This window comes from Rousettus aegyptiacus, unplaced genomic scaffold, assembly GCF_014176215.1.
Source record: "Rousettus aegyptiacus isolate mRouAeg1 unplaced genomic scaffold, mRouAeg1.p scaffold_m13_p_11, whole genome shotgun sequence".
NCBI lineage: Eukaryota > Metazoa > Chordata > Mammalia > Chiroptera > Pteropodidae > Rousettus > Rousettus aegyptiacus.
In genome coordinates, this window is record NW_023416286.1 from 52,621,875 (window position 1) to 52,642,129 (window position 20,255).

A 20,255-nucleotide genomic window follows, 5' to 3' on the forward strand; every position below is an offset into this window, starting at 1 on the left:
GGGCAGCGGTCTCAGTGGGGCAGGACTGCCTCCTGCAGGATTTCTCTTTTAGAGAAATTTCTGGGGGGCCTTTTTTGTCATCACAAAACTGGGGGCCATGATTATTATCAGATAGAGGTCAAGGATATTAGACATTTTGCAAAGGTCAGGTCTCTATTGTATAACAAAAAATATCCTGCACTTTGTACAAATTTCTAATATCTTACTAGATAATCTTTCAGGTTTAAAAAAAGTGCTTAAAATGATCTAAGCCTAGAGTTTATTTTTTAGGCTAGGCACCCCTTTGTTGACCTCATAGATTGTTAGCTTACAATCTCTTATTTTATTTTTATTTTTTATTTTTCACGTCTACAGCAGCACTTGGTCTTCCTAGGCGGTCTCCCATTCAAATACTAACCAGACCCAACCCTGCTTAGCTTCTAAGATCAGATGAGATCAGGCTTGTTCAGAGTAGTATGGCTATAGACTGAGCCTCAAGTTTAACTCTGTCTTATGTCTTATATTTTTGTTGTGGTTTAAATATAAATAGTGGATTCTCTGGGAATGCAACTCATGTAAATTAAAGTGTATGTGCATTTTTGGGTTCAGAACCTTGCTAAGAGCCATTGTCCATCCAAGTCAGGGGTAGCCACAGCACTCATGGTAATACCTGTGTCCCTTGGGATTTGTAAATATTGCAGCTACCATATCTCTATGTAGAGTTATTAACATTACATAAATTTTTAAGAGTAATATATATGCAAATATGGTGTATTATGAATTTTATTCCAGGATCAGAAAAGAGGCATGGTAGAATTTATACTAGAAATATTACTGGCCTCTTTCAAAATTTGCCTGAATTAGTGCCTTAGCTAATCATCTTGAAATCAACTCAAAGGTCAAATGGACCAGAGACAGCCAAATGGATATAGTAGAAAATTGTGCTCTCTGTTTCAAGCTAAATTGCAAAAGGGAACCAGAGTTTAGGTTATTGCTTAAGCTCTTGAATTTTTTGAATGTGATGTGACACAGAAATATAGTAAGAGCATATATTTTGTTTCCATAGAAGGAGTCATGATCACTACCCATCATTAAAGATACATTAAGACAGAAGATAAGAATAAAATAGTTATGGTCACACAGTTATATAACCATTACATAATATTTCCATAACATTAAGAAAAGTATCAAACTCAGTTCGGTCATGCAAGGTTATAAAACTTGTGTCAATGTGTATGTGTGTGTGTGTGTGCGCGTATGTGGATTTTTTGAGACTAAAACCAAAACAAAGAAATGATTTTCCCCTCCATCTGCCTACCATTTCTTCAATTAAAATAAATAAATACATTATTTAATTAATTAATTTAAAAAAAAAAACAGAGAATTTTACTTGTATTTGTAGCAGTTAGTAAAATGGCAGGCACAGAGTAGCAACTCAAGAAATGTTTCATACGTTTAAGTATGTTTGAATGAATAATGCTAGCAGAGAGACTAACAAAATTAATAATTTTTCTTCCATCCAAGGTCTTCTAGCTGAGCTAATAATCAAATTAATAGAGACAAATTAACAAGAGAAAATCACAATTTTAATATATGCATATGGGGAATTCACATAACCATGAAAATCCCCAAATTCCCAAAATTCCAAAGGCAACATTGAGTATATATAACATATTTAGACAAAGAGGAAAGGGAGGATGAGATCTTGGGGTTTAGAAGTGAGAATGGGTGATTTTCAAGTAGTTGAGAAAGGGTAGAACACACATGGTAGTAAATTCTTGCTAGGCAACTCAGAAACAACAGGACACAGAGGATATCTACTGAATACACCCCTACCTGAAACCCTCCTGTTTACCACACTTAATTCAAATTTAGCTAAGGTGAACATCCTAAAATTTCCTTCCTGAAGCAGGTTTTTCTATCTGAATCTCTTGGGCAGGAAAACAGGGGAGGGTGAAACATTCATTCTGACTCTTCTTAATAAACAGCTTAAAATTAATATCCTGAAAGGTAGCCTTGGGGTGGCAAAATTTTGGTTTTCCTCACTAGAATTGCTAAATACTTGGATGCACCAGAAGGTCTAACTAGCTAATACTGTCCTGAATAATGAATATAGAGCCTGTAAGGCAGAGCTTCTCAATTTTAACGTGCATATAAAACTTGTTAAAATATAGAATGTGAACTAGTAAGTTTGAGATGGAGTGAGAAGTTTCACAATTTTACAGTTCCTAGCTGATCCCATGCTGGTCTTGGGTCCACACTTCGATTAGTGAGGCTCAGGTTTCCTGCTGAGTATCTCAGCCTCTCTGTATCTACCAGTTGGAGGTAGTCTTTCTAGGAGGAGAGGAATAATGATAAAGAATTTTTATTTTTACTTTTTATTATATAACACTTCATGTTGTGTGAATATACTCCAGTTTATCCATTGTGTTGTTGTAAACTGTACTTCCCTCATTTTGGAATTCTGGTAACATTATTGATAAACATTTAGGTGGTTTTGTGCACCTGTCTCTTCATATACATGTGAAAGACTTAGCTTCCCTTGTCCAGCACCGAAAAATTGCTGGGCTGTAGGATAAGCAAACATTAAAAATTATTATCAAATTGTGTTCCGAAGCGGTTGTACTGTTTCCCTTCCACCAGCACTGCCCTTGTATTTACATTGGTCCACACATCTAAATTTTAATATTGTTAAACTTTATAATTTTTATAATCTAAGGTGTACAAAATAGTATCTTGTTGTCTAAATTTACATTCCAGTGATTAGTAATGATGTGGAGAATGTTTTCATATATTTTTGGGCTATTTGCATGTGTGGATGTTCCTATTCATTCCTACTGGATTTCTGTAAGATTGTCTTTTTCTTAGTGATATCTTAGATTCACCCACACCTTACAGAAACTAATATATATATATATATGTATATATATATATATATATTTGGTTACATATGTTAAGAAGCATCTCTCAGTTTATTTTATGACTTCTCTTTTCTTTCTGGTAACTTCTAATGTACAGAGAAATCTTAATTTTATTGGAGGCCAAATTTAAATGGAATCTAAAATGGTTATTGTTAGGAACCACATTTGCTCTAGATTTTGCACAGGTGCCTTTGTCTTGTTAAGGATTCTCTATCGTTTATAAGATTCTTATATCAAAAATGGATGTTATTTTATTAAATTATAATTTCTGTGTCTATTGATATGCTTTTATGGTTTTTCACTTTGATCTTTTAATGTGGTGAATTATAGTTATAAGTGTTCCTTATTTAAACCTCTCTCCTTTGCTTTCCCAGTATAAAACCAACATGATCATTCTTTCTTCTTCTTCTTCTTCTTCTTCTTCTTCTTCTTCTTCTTCTTCTTCTTCTTCTTCTTCTTCTTCTTCTTCTTCTTCTTCTTCTTCTTCTTCTTCTTCTTCTTCTTCCTTTTTTTTTTTTAATTTCATGTCTCAGTTTGGTCTGCTAACACGGAACTTATAAATTTTGCTTCTAAATCTCTGAGTGAGATTGTTCTAAATTACTCTTGCCATTTTCTGCCCTGCCTGCATTGGGCCAAGGCTATACAAACCTAAGGGAAGAATTGGAGGGTGATTTATCGTTCTTTGTTTTCTGGAAGAGTTTATATAAAAGTGGAGTAATATGGAAAAGCCCTAAAAAACCCATTTAGGCCAAACTTTTTTCTCTTGGAAAGATTTTAAACTATGTACATAAAATTTTAAAATAACTTAGAACTCTTTGAGCTATTCCGCTTGACTGTGTTTTTAAACATTGTATTTTTCTAGTAACTTGTCCATTTAGTCTATTTTCCAATGTATTAGTATATATATTTGTTCATAATATTCTCATCCATTTAGTCTCTTTATCTGTGATTGTATCTTCTTTTTCATTTATGGCATAGAGTATTTCTGCCTTCTTTATGTTTATAGTTACCATTCTTACCAGAAGATTGTCTTATTATTGTTTTATTAGTTTTCTTGAAGAGCCAATTTTTTGTTTTGTCGATTCTTTGTAGTGTGCATTTTTTTCTATTTTATTAATTTCTGAATTATCCTGTTTTTAAAAAAATCATTTGAACTGATTCTGTTATACTGTTGCTAACTTAAGATATCTATCCCTTCATTTCTTTTCTGTTGTAAAATCTGATAGTCTTTGAAATACTCTTTTGCTGAACTCCACAAGTGTTAAAATATGTTTTCATTGTTGGTTTTAAGAATTTTATCATTTCCATTGTGTTTACTTTTATTGATTATTTAGAAGTATCTTAGATTTTTTAAATATATGGAGATTTCTAATTTACCTTTTGGTTACTATTATTTTTTATCTTATTTTTCTTTGTGATATAAATACTTAGAAAATGAGACGTTCTTGTGAACTAGTATGTGACAATTAAAAAAAATCCATGTGGAAAAAAATCCATGTGTACTTGAGTGAAAGTCACACTTTGTCTGTGTAAGGTTCTAGGTAAGTTTATTCTATCAAAATTTTTATTCTTTACAAGTTTCCTGTGTCTTTACTAATATTTTTGTCCTCTTGACCTATCATAATTGAGATTTCCCACTAGTTTGAACTTGCCCACATCTCTCCACAGTTCCCATGTATTTTTTATAAACCTACTTATAGGCATGATGTCTTTACTGGACTTTGAAGGCATGGGGCATAACTTGTCACCTCCTTATCCCCAAGAGTGGCAGCTGTTGAATGAACAGATGAATGAATGAATGAATATTCTGGGAAGGCTGAATGGATTTATTAATCTGACTATTTGTACAAAATGAAATACCACAGTCACAAGAGATAATCTGAAAGACTGTGCAGGAATGGATTATGTCTGACGGAGCTTTCCATTAACTATTACTTTAGACTAGGCCAAAGATCTTGTAACATTAGTAAAGGACCTTCAATCAAATCATGTTTACTATCATCATGGGTTAGGATTTCAGATGAAAGCAGTGGGAGTTCTAGCATTTGGAGTCATGCCTGTTAGTTAAGTAAAAGGCATTTCACACATTTGCTTTTATCAGTTTATTCATGCTGATAGGTGCTTTTAGAGGGAATTCACAGCTCATGAAAGGCTCTGAATGAAAAGATCCAGTGAACAAAGTCTTTTGTTTATCTGTAGAATGTGCCTTAGGATGGATATCAGCAGCCCCGCAAATTTTTTCTGTGTTTAAACACATAAATGAAGGAAGAGTTGTGCAGATTGTGTGAATGTGTGTGTGTGTGTAATTTGAGTTAGTTAGATTAAATCAGAATTCAGGCCCATACATAACATTAAGTCCTAAGTTTAATACTTGGGCTCATTTTATAAGTGAAGCTAATTATTCTGTAAATCAAGTGTGTTTAAAATTTTCAGCGATACTTAAAATTTTAACTCTGATCCAGTTTAAAATCATAATTTGGACCATGGTTCTCTTTGAAAGTTTCAAATCAGTAAGATAACTGCTTACGAAATGAAAATGTGACCTTACATTTATCATCCCTTTTTTAATACACGTGTTGGAATAATTGTACAATACACTCAATCTAATAATTCTGTATTTCAGAATTTCTCTCATTTCACATTCTCACTGTTCAGCAGTCACTGTTGTATTCATTTGTCATTAGATGCCTTCTTTCATCATTCATGAATCTTCCCAAAGCTCTTCTTTACTCTTGCCTTGAAAAAAAGAGTTATTTTAAATAATAACATAAAAGTTACTCAAAATAGATATTAGATTTATGCAAATTCTTTTTTGAATGAGAAGCGAGAAGTAATAAAATGGAGCTGAGAACTATTTCTCTATTGATTGTCCTTTCTCACTCTGAAAAAACAATCACCAGCGAACCTAAAGTTTATTTTTTTCTGTTGAATTTTTATAACATGCTCTAAAAAGAGAGAAGGGATTGCTGTTGTTGTATTTGTGGAAATGGCTTATGGTCTATTGTAATCCTATTCCTTCAAGAAGACTCAATGCTTCCACAGAGCCTGAATTTCTTGTGCTAAGACATGTACCAGTTTGGTTGTTACACTGAACTGTGAGAGTTTATTGATAAGATGATAGTAACTAATCATAATAAAAGTTTCCTGACTTTAACATCTTTTAATCTCTTAAATTATTGCCTAAAAAGCAGAATAGAATTAGAAAAACTACCACATTATAGAGAAATAGAAACAAGCTATATTTTAGTGGCTTGGCTTTATTCTTGGATAGGTAGTAACAAATATTTTAAAATAATTCAAGTATTTAAAAATCAGAATGTTATATATAAATTGTTATATTAAGATAATATGTTATCTTAAATACTGTAAAATTGTAAGAAAAACTATTTTCTGAAACTGCTTAGGTTAATTTAGAGTTGAATCCACAATAAATTTTTATGATAATACTATCCTAATTATTTCTATTTCTTTTTTCTTGGTAATGTCAAGTGCATTTTAAAGTTTTACTCTTTCTAAGCAAAATTTTTAGAAAGTTTTGGAGGTATTTCAAGTAAAATTATAAAATTTAAACAAAAACATACAGAATACACATTATTTCATTGAACCTTGCTTTACTCCCTTTAAAGATTGTACTTTATTTTGTGACAAGGATATATAGAAGCTTGTCATACACAAACTAAATGTAGTTGAACTAACAAATAATTTATTTGATCAAATTTTAATTTTTGGTCTTTTATCTTCCTTATGCTCTAATTTTTCTTCCACTTTCCATCTGTAGGAATAGTTATCTTTTTAATTCTATCCCTTCACTAACTTAAATTAAAATTATTGGTGTTTCTTTGGTCCTATCTTATTTCTAATGTTTGCTATTGCAGCTGGGCCATGGAACGTGAACTCCCAGGGCAATAATTGTCTGACTTTTAATCTTTCTGTTCCTTCCTACCCCATGTTGACATCTCACCCTCTCTCCATATGTGAGACCACCTTTGCATTCATACCATCATCACACTTTTCCCTTCAATCTTTGATCTCCCAATTTCCTCTCTTAATTGCTTTCAGAAGTCTCTTGCCACTAACCATTTTTGATTAAGTGTTTTTGATTCTCTTCCCACACCCTGTATTTAGAATCTGTCCTGAATTTTACATCTTAGAAGATTATGAGCAGATTTTTTAAGTTGCAAGAATGTCAACGTTATGCATTTTGTCATACACATCAAGCTTCACGTTATTTTTCAACTTTCATCTTAATTTTTCTTTTCTTTTTTATTGAGATGTAATTGGCATATAACATTATATTGGTTTCAGATGTACAACATAATAATTTGATATTTGTATATATTGCAAAATGATCACTACAATAAATCTATTTAACATCCATCACCATATGTAGTTATAAAATTTTTTCTTGTGATGAAAACCACCTTAATATTTCTTAATATATGTATTTATTTTATGTTGAGTTGTTTTTAATTTTTTCTACTTTTTTTAAATATGCATTTCCTTTAATATAGAAGTAGTCTTCCTCTAACAGAGTGCCCTAACTGGATATAACTTTAACCATGTTTTCATGTGTTTAAAACCTGCTTTAACTTAAGTTCTCATTTTTGTTGTTAATGCTGCAATATTATATCATCTCTCTACAGGCTAGTTCATAGTGATCATTCCTAATTATTCCTCATTTCTTCTTTATGGATGTTTTGGAGGTGGATCAAGATGGGCAACATTGAGCACTGTAAGTGCACCGAGGGCCCTCTGATGAGGAAATGCACATAGGTAGCACTCTGTCTAATTTATAGTAAGTATTCAATAATTAAGTTAATAATTAGAACCATGATGATAATACAAAGCCAGCAGTCATTCCTCATCTCTATATACTTAATACTGTAAAAAAATATGTAGATTTGAGTAATACAATTTAAACAAGGAAGCCAGGGTAAATAAAACTGAAAAGCAAATATATTCAAAGGAGGTACAGGAATTTTGACTCCCACTTATTACCAATAGGAAAATAAAGGTAGTTTAGGTCAATGCCTTATTCAGGGTCACACAATCAGGGGCAGAGCATGTTCTAATGTGGGGGATAAACTAATAATTTATAGATAAACTAATTTGTCTGTCTTTTCTGTCTGTCCTCACTGTGGCACATCTTCCACAAGCCCTTTTCTCACCCCTTCCCCAAGCCCATAAGACACTTAGGTTCTTTTTGAAGACTCAGATTTTATTCTTGACTCAGATTTTTATAGACGTCAAAGCAAACACTGCGTAAGTACAACACTTCCTATCTTTTGTAACAGCTTACATTTATTAAAGTGAAGATGTTAAAAATAAATGCTTTTGATGAACGACAGAAGAGAGATGTCCCCCCTCAGACTAAAGAGATATCAAAAGATGGAGGTCTCTTAAATATAGTATGGGAAACTGCAGAGCTCCATATGGGGTCAAGGATTCATGCATCTAAGAGGCTAGCCTTTGGACAGACTCTCAGGCTTTCTAAGGACTTCTAGTGCCTCAGCCATGGCTCAGATTTGGCAGAGCTGTGAGATCTAAAGGGCCAGGCAGAGTGAGACCCTTAGTGACTAAGTGATAACAAGAGAGGATAGATAACCCTTTTCAAAACTGGTCTCCAGATCTTTGATCATGCATAGAACTCTGGGATCTAAGCAAATAAACAACAGAGGAATCCCAGGAGTAACTGGAATTAATTTTCCTCCCAGCGCATTCAGATGGACAATGAGAACCAGGTGTAAATTTATTAAAGAAAAAAAAAAAGAAAAGAATTTTTCTAGTAAGGGAATAATTATTGATAAATTTACTTATACATTATTTTTGTATTTTCTCTGTGTCACGCCTTCTGCATAAGGACTCATGCCTGCTCTATTAATAGCTACATTTTCCAACTCAACAAAGTTTCTTGAGAATTAGACAAAAACAGTCCAGATCTAATGGCACATCTACAAAAATACTCAGTCCTGAAATTTCTCCTCCTCATGAAATATTTAGGTTATGACTATGCCCAATGTATCCTCTTACTTGGTGCATATATGAAATATAGCTTATTCTTAGAGGAAAGAGCTTTGCTAAGGTGACATTCTCCAAGAGAGAATGTACTAGTTCTGTGAACCCATATCACTTGATTTTGTTAAGTGAGGCACACCTGTTCTGAGTGATTATTTTTAATATATAAAAGATATCTATTATTTGAGCCTTTGGTGACACAGCAAAAGGATTTGTAGACAATGAACGATTTCTATAAGATGGGAAACCTATACATTTTAAAATCTAGGTCCTTAAGCGTAATTATGTAGTCATTTAGTATACTGTAGCTGAGCCCAATCTGTCCTCTCCAGGGATTGCTGAGCCCTTTCACCAGTTGTGGCTCAGAGAACTAACTCTCCCTCTTTCTAATATTATGTCCTCTCTTTGTGGTCAGCTCCATCATTCAAGCTTGCTCACTCTTTTAATTCCATTGAAGCATTTAGTGATCATTTCAAAAGTGCTATCTTCATTCATCAGAGTTCAATCTTTTGTTATAGTCATCATTAACTGTATTTTAAAGTCATTTGCTTTCTCTCAAGATCCTCGGATTAATATTTATCAGGAGGCTACCCCTGCTCTGGGTACATTTTCTTCTGTTCTTACCATGATGGGAAGGTAACAAAGATGATTATCTGTTTTAGGTTGAGTCTGATCACACGAAGATCACTTTTTCAGAAAGAAATTAGATCCCTGCAATACTTTCTGTGTATTCAAGCAAAATAACCCATCTAATATTTACCCAGTTTATTTTACTTTATTTAGTCTTACCAATATTACTTTCAACCCTCTTTTCAGAATTCTTTAGGTCCAAAAGGACGACCTGTTTAGAAATCAATCATTTGTAGAACACAAAACTCATAAATCAATAATAAATCAAATTATGTATAGGTTATCATAAGAACATGGATTTACTGATATTTGTCAGTAATGTCCTACAACGATTTAAGTACATTCAATCAAGATTTCCATATTCTGTATTTGTTGCTTTAGCAGTCTTTATAACAATAAGTACTTATTATTTTAGCAGTCTTTATAACAATAAATACTTATTAATATCTCTTTGGCTTCTCACATCGCATATCTGATTCCTGGACTAGGTGAATGGTGAATGTCACATATTTCCTTTGTAGATGTCATCATTTGCAACTACTTATTCATGGACAAATAAATAGGAACTGTATTCTAAGGTATAAGGTTAATAATGGTTTTCAGCCTCGGGCACAATTTAATACAGGACAGAAACAACTACTTATGTTCACTCAGAATTCCCTCCAGGTGAGATGTTTCTAATTTAGTTACACCCAGGGAATAAAACAACTAGCCAGGAGTGGTAGAGATAAACAAGATGTATTAAGAAGCTTTTGGGTTTACTTATGTACATGTCACCACAATTCAGTAGAATCAGACAACAATCAGAGTTATAATCTTATAAATTGCTTGATTTATGTTTCCTATGCAATGACTGGTCTCACTTCTGGTTTCCCATAGGTGGATCTGGACCTACATCAGTGGGGATTCTATTTCCTTGTTTGCAACTTCTATAATCATCACATAAAGTGCATGTAAGTTTATAAGCCATTTCAACTGCTCCTAATTGCCACAGAAAAAGTAGAAAAGTTTTGTAATTCTTAGTCAGCCCTCATACATCTGTCTGATAGTTCTTTTTGCCAAGATGATGTTTGCAGCCAGATGTAGAACAAACATGACACTTAAAATTTTTTAGAGTTCTTGCCTTGGAAAAAGAAATTATGTTATTTCCAGTCCATTTTTATTTTTTTACAGCATGTTACCAAATATTAATTAGTAATTGAACATTAAAATATATCATACCTGTTTTTCCTCTTTGTTGTTGGGTTATGTTACATTTTACTTATTTTTTTTTTCCAGAGTGAAGATATTTGTATGATGATTGAATACGCTCTTTCAAAATCTTATAAAAATCTTTGCTAGGAGCTACCAAATTAGTCAACCTGTAAATGTCTTCACATGATTAATATATAAAGACAGTCTCTAACCAACAAATGGCTACATTCTAAAACTTTTCAGGGAAATCCTTTAGAAAATGTTTTCCTGTAGTAGATACCAAGCATGGCGGTTGTATTCATAGACCATCACTCTGATTCTGAAGAACTCGGGATGTTACTGATTTGTCACACTATCTTAATAACACTATCAGGTAGTTTCACCAGCTGTCACAAGGCTTCTGAGGGAAGATGATCTGCGGTTCCAGTGCAAAGTCCAATACTTGTCCCAGGTGCATCTGTGCTAATGTGTTTAAAGCTCCTTCTCTGGTCACCTTCTCTGAGTGATGACAGAGGAGGTGTCAACAGTCCCAGAAGGCAGGGCCTTCAGTATGATGAAGTTGGGGTGACGGGTTAGGGTGAGGCTCCCAGGGCCTTAGGACAAAGAAGTGGGAGGAGAAAGTCCTGATTTATGCATTCATAAACCATTGAAGAAAACAGTTAACTTACCGTTTTCTCAGCCAGCTTTTTAATGACTCCATTTCTTTCTTTCCTTCTCCTTTCTTTCTCTTTCTCTTTTTTCTTTTAATCTCTCTCTCACTCTTTCCAGTAATGCCAAATTCACGTGCTTTATATTTGACTGCCAAAAGCTTCTGATACTAACCTATTTGTATAGATTCATGTGAAGATCGGACACGATTTAGGGTGACTCTCCTTGCATTCCTACACCCAATGCCAGCATGCAGTTCCTGTGAAATTTCTAAAACTTTTGTTTTGCTTTTCTTCTCTATTTGTTCTCAAGTAGATGCCCATGAAACATACATGTGAGACAAAAGTGCTGCTGCCTCGCTTCCTTTCTCTGTTCATGAATGTTAATGGTGTACTGATATGTTGAGAGAAAATTCTCCAAGAGTTTGTTTGTCTGTGTGTCTTTTGAGAGAAGCGCTGATTGACCATTTTTTCTGGACTATCTTTCTTAGGGTGTTTATTCAGGAAATGACCTTGGAAGACTGAGCTGGTGTTTTCCCTTGGAACAAAGGGCAGGCATGCTTGCTGCCCAGTATGGTAAAAATGTCTCCCCCTGGCATTCTTAGTACATATTGCAAAAGATTAGAGTTCCTTGAGCTCAAAGTTCCTTTCCTGTTAACACAACCCACTGTCTGTACACCATTAACATTCATCTGGATTTCTTTACATTTTCTCTGGGTATTGGTGCTTGGAGAATCAGCACAAATGCCAATTCTCTGGTTACAGTGATTGCTGTGAGTAACAGACTATCTTCTTGATTTCAGGAATCCATGAAGCTGTAGCAGACAAACTTGTTAGTTTAAAAGCAGGATAATAGCTCAGATGTTCCTAGTTCTTGACACAATGTTTCCTAAGGGAATTATGCTGGTTTGCTGAAATGGTAATGATATGTGAGGACTGGAGGAAGGGGAGCAAAAACCAGATCTTCTCTCATCACTACATGTCCTGCTACTGCAGACCATGCTCTAGAACGATATGGAGTTGTGAGACACAGGGACAAGAATGGAGAACGAAGGGATGAAGGGTCCAAGGGAGTGCGGCCAAGGAGGAGGCTGGGAAGGACATGCGTAAGAGCAAGGGAAATCCAAAGCGGCTGCAGAGGCAATAGGATGATTCACCAATCTGACCCTAATTTGACCACGTGGCTCGACCGCTTGCTTATCTCTTCTAGAATGACGTTTTTTGTTGTCGATTTTGTTTTTTTAATAAGGAATGCTTACATACTGTCAATCAATTATCTTCAGCTCATATCACATGTAAAGTCTGAATAAATGACAACTTAAAGAGTAGGAGGAGTGCCTAGGAAATGACTTAATCAAAGCATTTATTAGCCCTGGGCTCTATGGCACCTTGATTATAATATATAGTCCAGTTTTAAATAAGGTTTTTTTTTTCTCTTGAAACTGGTAGTTGTCTATGTACCCAGTGACAGAGTAAGTCCTTGGTGAAGGTCCATGTTTAAACAACAATAAATTCATGGGAGCCTTCTCTTGCAGGTTTTCTCAAGTTCAGAAACATTAGTTATTTTTTTCAAATATGACAATCCATTTATTTTTCCCCTTGGCACTATAAGCCAGAGAGAAGGATTTTTTTGTTGTTTATATCCAAAGAAGAAATTCTAAACTTTTACTTTTTTCTTTCCTATACATAAATTTATTTCTTGATTCTAATATCCATGTAAAGAAATCAAAGGAAGCTGATTCGGAAATAGACATAATCCAAGTATTTAAAAATATGCACAACTTTTTCCTCCCACTTTAAACAAGAATGTGTCACAGTTTTTGCTAGCTGCCTGATTTAAGAATGAAATACTTAGAAAATAGTGGTGGCATCATTTATGGGTGGCTAACATTTATGCGGTTCTGGAGCAAACACTCTGCTTTTTATTCTTTGTTCATTTCAGATAAAGTGACCAGCTTTCTTTACCTATTTTTCTCCCTTTTCTTGTTTTGTTCTTCAATTCCCTTGTCGTGAGGTTTTGCCTCTATAATAGTCTTTAAGCATGATGGTAAATAGAAGCTCTATTTAACTCTGTGGTTCTGCATTAGGGTGGCAGTTCCTGAAGAATCCTGTCACCTCTATCAGCATGGAATTTGTGTTTCCAATTATAATGATTCTCTAAATAATTTGAAAGAACAATAATTAGATCTGGGTTTATTTTTTACTTGCTGTGTGTGGTCTTCTTATCCTGTAGTCTCCTAATTTAATCAAGTTAAGTTATTTCTAAGCTCCTAATTTGTACTTTTTCTATCCTGAAATGCTGACATTTTATTGACCTAATTCTGTTAACTTTTGCCTTCACAGGCTTATCTACCTTAGACTTTGTTTTTTTGGGGAGTGGGGGCCTGTCATTTTCTCTGCACAGCTGGTTCTGCCTCCAGACCACCCATCTCGGATTTAAAGTTTCAGATTTTCTGTTCCATAACACAGTCTAGGAAAGTGAAATGAACATTTAATTGATAGGGCACTTGATATTAAGTTTACCTCATTAATTGATCAATTCAAATATACTTGAATGACCTCCCGTGCATTCCAAGCATCATTTGACATTTGATTATTTTACGCCTGTCAGCAGGAGTCAGTATGGGAAGAATCTGTGAATTTGTCAGCTGGTAGGGTCTAAGTTGTGAAAAAGTATATCTCAAGAAAGTGTGGCATTGAAGCAATAGTGGAACCACAAATAAAACCATTCATTTGAGTGCGGATGGAGTTATCTATGATCCTGCATGAGTGGAAGTATATCAGATTAGGCTTTCAAATGGTTCTACTCCAAATTTACTTGCTGGCCAATATGGAAACAATCATGCATTGTTTCTTTGCATCCATCGAATAGAGACTGTAATATTCATTCTATTCAAATAGATGGCTATCAAAAAGATTTGAATAAAAATAAAGTAAACGAAGCTTCCAAATAGAGTTTGTAAGTTTCAAACTTATAAAAATTTAAGAAAATTTATGAATTTAAGCTATTAAAAATTTATTTTAATAGCTTTATTGAGATTACAATTTATACATCATATCATTCACCATTGAAAATATAAAATTCAGTGGTTTTCAGTACATTTACAGATATGTGTAATTATCACCATGATCTAATTTTAAACAATTATTATCATCCCAAAAGAAACTTTATACCTATTAGTAGTCACTCTTCACTCCGCTGCCCCAGCTCTTTGGTAACCACTAATCCAATTTCTGTGTCTATGGATTTGTCTGTTCTAGACATTTTTATATATGGAATCATCAAATGCATGGACTTTTGTGACTAGCTTCTTTCACTTAGCATAATGTTTTTAAGATTCATCCAGGTTGGATATCATTATTGCTGTTTGCTATTGCATTGTTATGGATATACCACCATTTGTTTATCATTTCACCTATGGATGGAAATTTGAATTGGTTCCAGTTTTTGGCTCTTACAAGTAAAGCCACTTGGTGTTCTGTGCGCACATAAAAAGAATGTTTATTCTGATGTTTCAAATGTCAATTAGATAAAGTTCGTTGATAATATATAAAACTTTAATGTCCTTTATGTATAATTGTTCTACCCATTAGTGAGAGAATGATATTAAAATCTCTCACTGTAATTGGGGATTTATCCTTTTTCTCATTGGAGTTCTAAGAATTTTTGCTTTGTGTATTTTAAAGTTCTATTATTCTGTGTGTAGACATTTAGTATAAATATCTATTATAAGTCTGAAGATACATATCAAAAAGAAGAAAGCTTCTTTGTTTGGGGAATATTTTGTGATATTTTATTTATAACTGACTTTCCTGACAGTTTTGTGACACAACAACAAATATCACAAAGCTAATGCTGTTTGTAGAGTCAATTAACAACTCTTTTCTCTTAGGGCTAAGAATTTAGGCAACTACAATACTTCATTTTCCTATTTTTTATATCAATTTTTAAAGAAGCAATTAGATGTTATAGTTTCTTCTCTTAAAAAACCATGTTTTGTTCTATGAGAGACAAATCCCATGTTCTCTATTTGAAAGTTCAATTTATTTGATCAGTTATGAGAATAGATACTCCAGACATAACCCTCTTCCAAAAATTTAGAGAAAAAATAGATATTTGCCATTCCAGGTGCAACCTCTTCTATCACTATAATTATGTACCTATCTTTACTACCTAGTCTTGTCCTCTGGTATTGTCCAACGCATATACTCTTTATGTGGTCTTTGTTGTAGGGTGGTACAGAAGTTTAGTAAAAAAAAAAAAAAAAAAAAAAAAAAAAAAAAAAAAAAAAAAAGGCCTTGTTGCCCCAAAACCAAGTGTTTTAAAGTTGATGACACTTGAGCAATACTTGTTCAGATATACTATTTACATATCCAAATTCAACTCTTCATTCACCTTATCCTCTTTATATGAAATGCTTTTCTCTCATCTCCTAAGTCTATGCAATTAACTCAAATCATATCAGTGGCACCATCTACCCAGTAGTAGATAATGAGAGGTGGGTATTCAAGCTGGATGTTAAGATGTTTATTATAAACAGTGGGGAAAAGATTACATCCATTCATTGTTCATTGTGACCTAAGTAGCAACTCTTTTAAAGTTACACTTTCCATAGATGTTTAGGGTTTTAATTTTTATTTTATGGTCCTGTTGGTTTAACCAATCTTTTCCGTATCCAGGGCCATCTATTGGTAGGTTCTCTCTTTCCCTCTTTAAATAACATGATAAAATTACATTATTGTGAATAAAAAAGAAGCAAGAGAATTGATAAAGAACAGTGTTAAGATTATTCTTGACCCATGCCCATGCAGGTTGAAATGAAAATATTCAGACACAAGAGTTAAAAACAAAATTAGTATATTAGATTTTTTCTCCTTAAATGATTCACTTCCTGGGGGAAATAATTACTTTTTTCTTTATTTTAACTGTCTTTTTAAGTTAGAATTTTAACCCAAATATAAATTTAAATTTAATTTAAATAGTAGGCACAATAATTACTTTTCTGCATAAGATAACCTAGGGAAATACCTTTGAGGTAAATTACTGGGAAATTAGCAAAACTTTTTTTTGTGACAATAAAGATTACAATTCTCCAAGCAGTGGAGCAAGAATGAGAATCAGATTCAACAATGATGTAAAAATAACAAAAACATTATAGAAAATTTCTAGGAGGTGATTATAAAATGCCTATAGCTCATAGGAATATTGCATAATTTGTCACTGCTAGGAATATCAAAAAATTAATCTAAAACCATTTAAAATTGTATTTATATAACAGAGATGGATAAATATCTGGAAGAGTTGCTTTGTATCTACATGTAGGCATAATTGGTCTTATTGACCATTATCAAGTCATTATATTAAAAAAAATTTATATTAAGGTCAAGTCCATTTTTCATGTCACATAATAATTCTATCAAGATTATATATCCTAATTTGTCATTATTGTTATTTTCTGCCTCAAAATGTATTTGTATTTTAATCTAGTTAAAATTTATATTTTTAATCTAATTTAGAAGATATCACTCAAATTTTGTTATCCATAGCAATGTTGAAAATAATGATTTATTATCTATTCAGATGACCATTGACCATAATCTAAAGACTAGTGATTATTTGCCATTTACCAGACATTACATATTATGTATTGATGACATTTGAGTAGAATTAAGTATGAATCAGCCAATTTGGTCATTAACTGATGTGTAAGTGAGAACAAGAAGCCACAGTGGTGATGGTAAATTCATAAATTGTAAGACAAGCTCATAATCTCCCAGAATTTTATTTTGGTTTAAGAAGTAATTCAGAGTTACTTGAACATGCATGACAGGTACAAATAATAGCATAAGTGGACCAGAAAGCATGATGGCAGTGGTATACCTAGGTGGTTCAAAAGTTCTGAGACTATGAAATCACCTTGGATTAATAGAAAGGAACACAGAGAGCCTCGAGAAGGAGTGATGACTTGGGCTTTGAAGGACAGCAAACAAGCTGAGGAGGGCATTCCAAGTACTGAGAGAATAAGGACTATGGGGCACAATGCTCGATTTGTGTTTAGAGAGTAAACAAGGAGTTAAGTTTGCCTGACTTTGAGATTTGGAAAATAGTGAGATGGTAAGAGGCAGAGCTTGCAGGCAGGGGGCCAGGTTTTGGAGGTTCTCAAATGCAATGTTTGAGTTCAAATTCTTATCTGTGATGAATTATGACAGATAAAGTGCACGTTGTCAAATTCTTAATGCTTCAGTAATCTCTATTGACCACTCATTTTCTTTTACTTATAGAGCCATAATGGGTCAAGTGAGGGTTACAGAAACATCTCTGGATTAGAAGTCGGGATCTCTGGATTCCAGGACCATGTCTTTAAGATGGTTATTTAACACCTGCCAGTGTTTAGATTAAACTGAGGCTCACTAAATAAGCTTTTCTCCCTTGCTTTCTCCCTGCCCCCAACTCCACATTCACCTTTTGGGGTTGGAACCAGCTAGCAATTGAAGTCATGGTGTGGGATGGTGACCATGGCCCTGAAGCAGGCCTGGCTGGGGCACAAGAATGAGCTTCAAATCGAAGTGAAGTTTGAAGTCTTAACAATCTTAAGGGAGGAGAGATTTTGATTAAGGGAATGAGAGAATTAGTGTGACTAGAACAATAGGTTTATTATCTAAGAGTGACAGGAAATACTCTGAAACCTGCCAGAGATTCTATTTTAAAGGAGGAGAGGAAGAGAATGTACCAACAAAGTGGGTTTTCAGGAAGCAGGTGCCAGGAGCAATAAAGGTTTCTTAATCTATTTTGTGAGGCCTGATCTTTTGGAATACTGGTTTTACTTCTTAAAAAATAGATTATCTAAATCATGGACTCACAAATTCTTTCTTTAAAGGCCCGGATAGGAAATATTTTAGGCTTTGTTGGCCAAAGGAAAAATCAAGAATGCGATGTAGGTACTTAAATAATGTGAAAGCATACATATTTGCACAATTCTTTAATTGATGAAATTCAAAATAAAATAATTTGGTACATTAGGGTTGAAGAAGTACAAATTAGTAGTTGATAGATAGTCATGGGGATCGGGAGCACAGCATAGGGAATGCAGTTAGCATTAATGTAATGGGTATGTGTAGAGCCAGAGGAAAGAAAGAGCAATCAGAAGGATCATTTCATAAACTATATAAATGTCTAATCAATGTACTGTATACTTGAAACTAATAATACAATAAAATTAAAAAATGATAATTTAGTATAATATCTTATAATACAGATTTATGAGAATAATGGCATCCTTTTTTTGAGGGAGATGTTATTTTTTTTAACTGGAGTTAATATTTCCTCTCATCAAGTTGACAGGAATGTTAACCTATGTAAACAATTCTTAGTTTTCAGACCATACAAAGAGAAACAGGTAGAGGACCAGATTTGGCTCAAGGGTCATAATTTGCCTAGTTTGCCCCACCTGGTATATAAAAAAATAAGTTTTACTTTTGCTTTATTGCATTTACAAGAATGAAATGCATAGACTCTGATGGTATTACTGACTGATAGAAAATAAATTAAGTTTGATGAGGGCAAGTTGGGGTAATAGGATAACACTTACCCTCAGAAATAAAGAGCAAAGGAGACATTTTCCCCCTTCTTTAACATGATTCTATAAAAGTCAAGAATCAGAATAACTAGAAACATCCCTTGATACTAAATTAAAAATTTCATTTCATCCTCAGCAATCATGTAACAACTGATCTGCATTTTTTATGCACCCTTTTATGATTACTGAAGTCCAAGAAAAGGCAAATATTAGTCAATTCCATTGACCTCTTCCTGGTACATGGCAGGACATGAAAATAGTTATCTAAATGCTACAGTTATAAATGAGATAAATATTACTGGCGTCTAGGTTACAAACCGTGTGTGTGTGTGTATGTGTGTGTGTGTGTGTGTGTGTGTGTCTTGGTGAGGGACTGAGAACATAGAGACATGAAGAAAGAAAAAAGAGCAGAAAGAAAGAGCATGAATAACAACCGCATAATAGAAGGGGATGGGGAATGCTAGATGAGAAACATTTTGTCAACTTTAAACCATGACATACCATGTTTGGAAATCATGGAGGAAATATTTCACACATCCAATGATAATATAATAGTCAGGACACTTAAACATGGCTGAACCTCACATTTAGTAGCTTTATACATATATACAAAGGAAGAATATTAATATGGGAAGAACATTAGTGCATTTATCATGAGTGATTGCACATTGAATTCACCAGAGTTGTAGATTATTAACCATCTAAATCACTGAGGCTTATAAAACAGTCACCATTATAGCTATTAAAGTTGATACTTTGGATGGCAGGTAGCTTGCAGTTTTGTATTGTATTCAGATCTATTGCTTATTCTTTCTAACCTTTCCTTTTAGTGGTATCAATGTATAGTATAGCTCTTCTTGTTAAGAATAGTAGCTGTAAGTGAATGAAACCTCTAAAATTGACAGTAGAAACTCATTCTTGGTGGGGAAATACTTGCTATTTTAAATTGAAAATGTTCTGATCCTGACTATACTCTGAATAGTCAGTATCAGGAAAAAAAAATACTGTACCATTATGTGTATTCGCTTTATTTCTGTTAGTGTTTAACACTGTCATATCTAAAGTCATCCTGCTACAATCTTTAAATCTTCAGCAAATATTTATTGAGCTCTTGCTGAGTCTGTAATCACACTAGGCACTGTGAGTTTCCATAGTTGTTAAAGAAGAAATTCTCTCTTCTACAATATTTCAGTCTTGACGTTTGCTATTATTTGTACATGATACATCAAGCGCATATAGACATACCGAATTATATTTTCATAAACATACCAACTATGAAAGTAATTATATTT

At 33.5% G+C, this 20,255-nt stretch overlaps 1 pseudogene; it reads right to left on the minus strand.

Moving 5' to 3' along the window:
• Nucleotides 1–348: 348 nt before the first annotated feature.
• LOC118609862 lies at nt 349–467 on the minus strand (annotated as a pseudogene).
• Between the last annotated feature and the right edge of the window lie 19,788 nt (nt 468–20,255).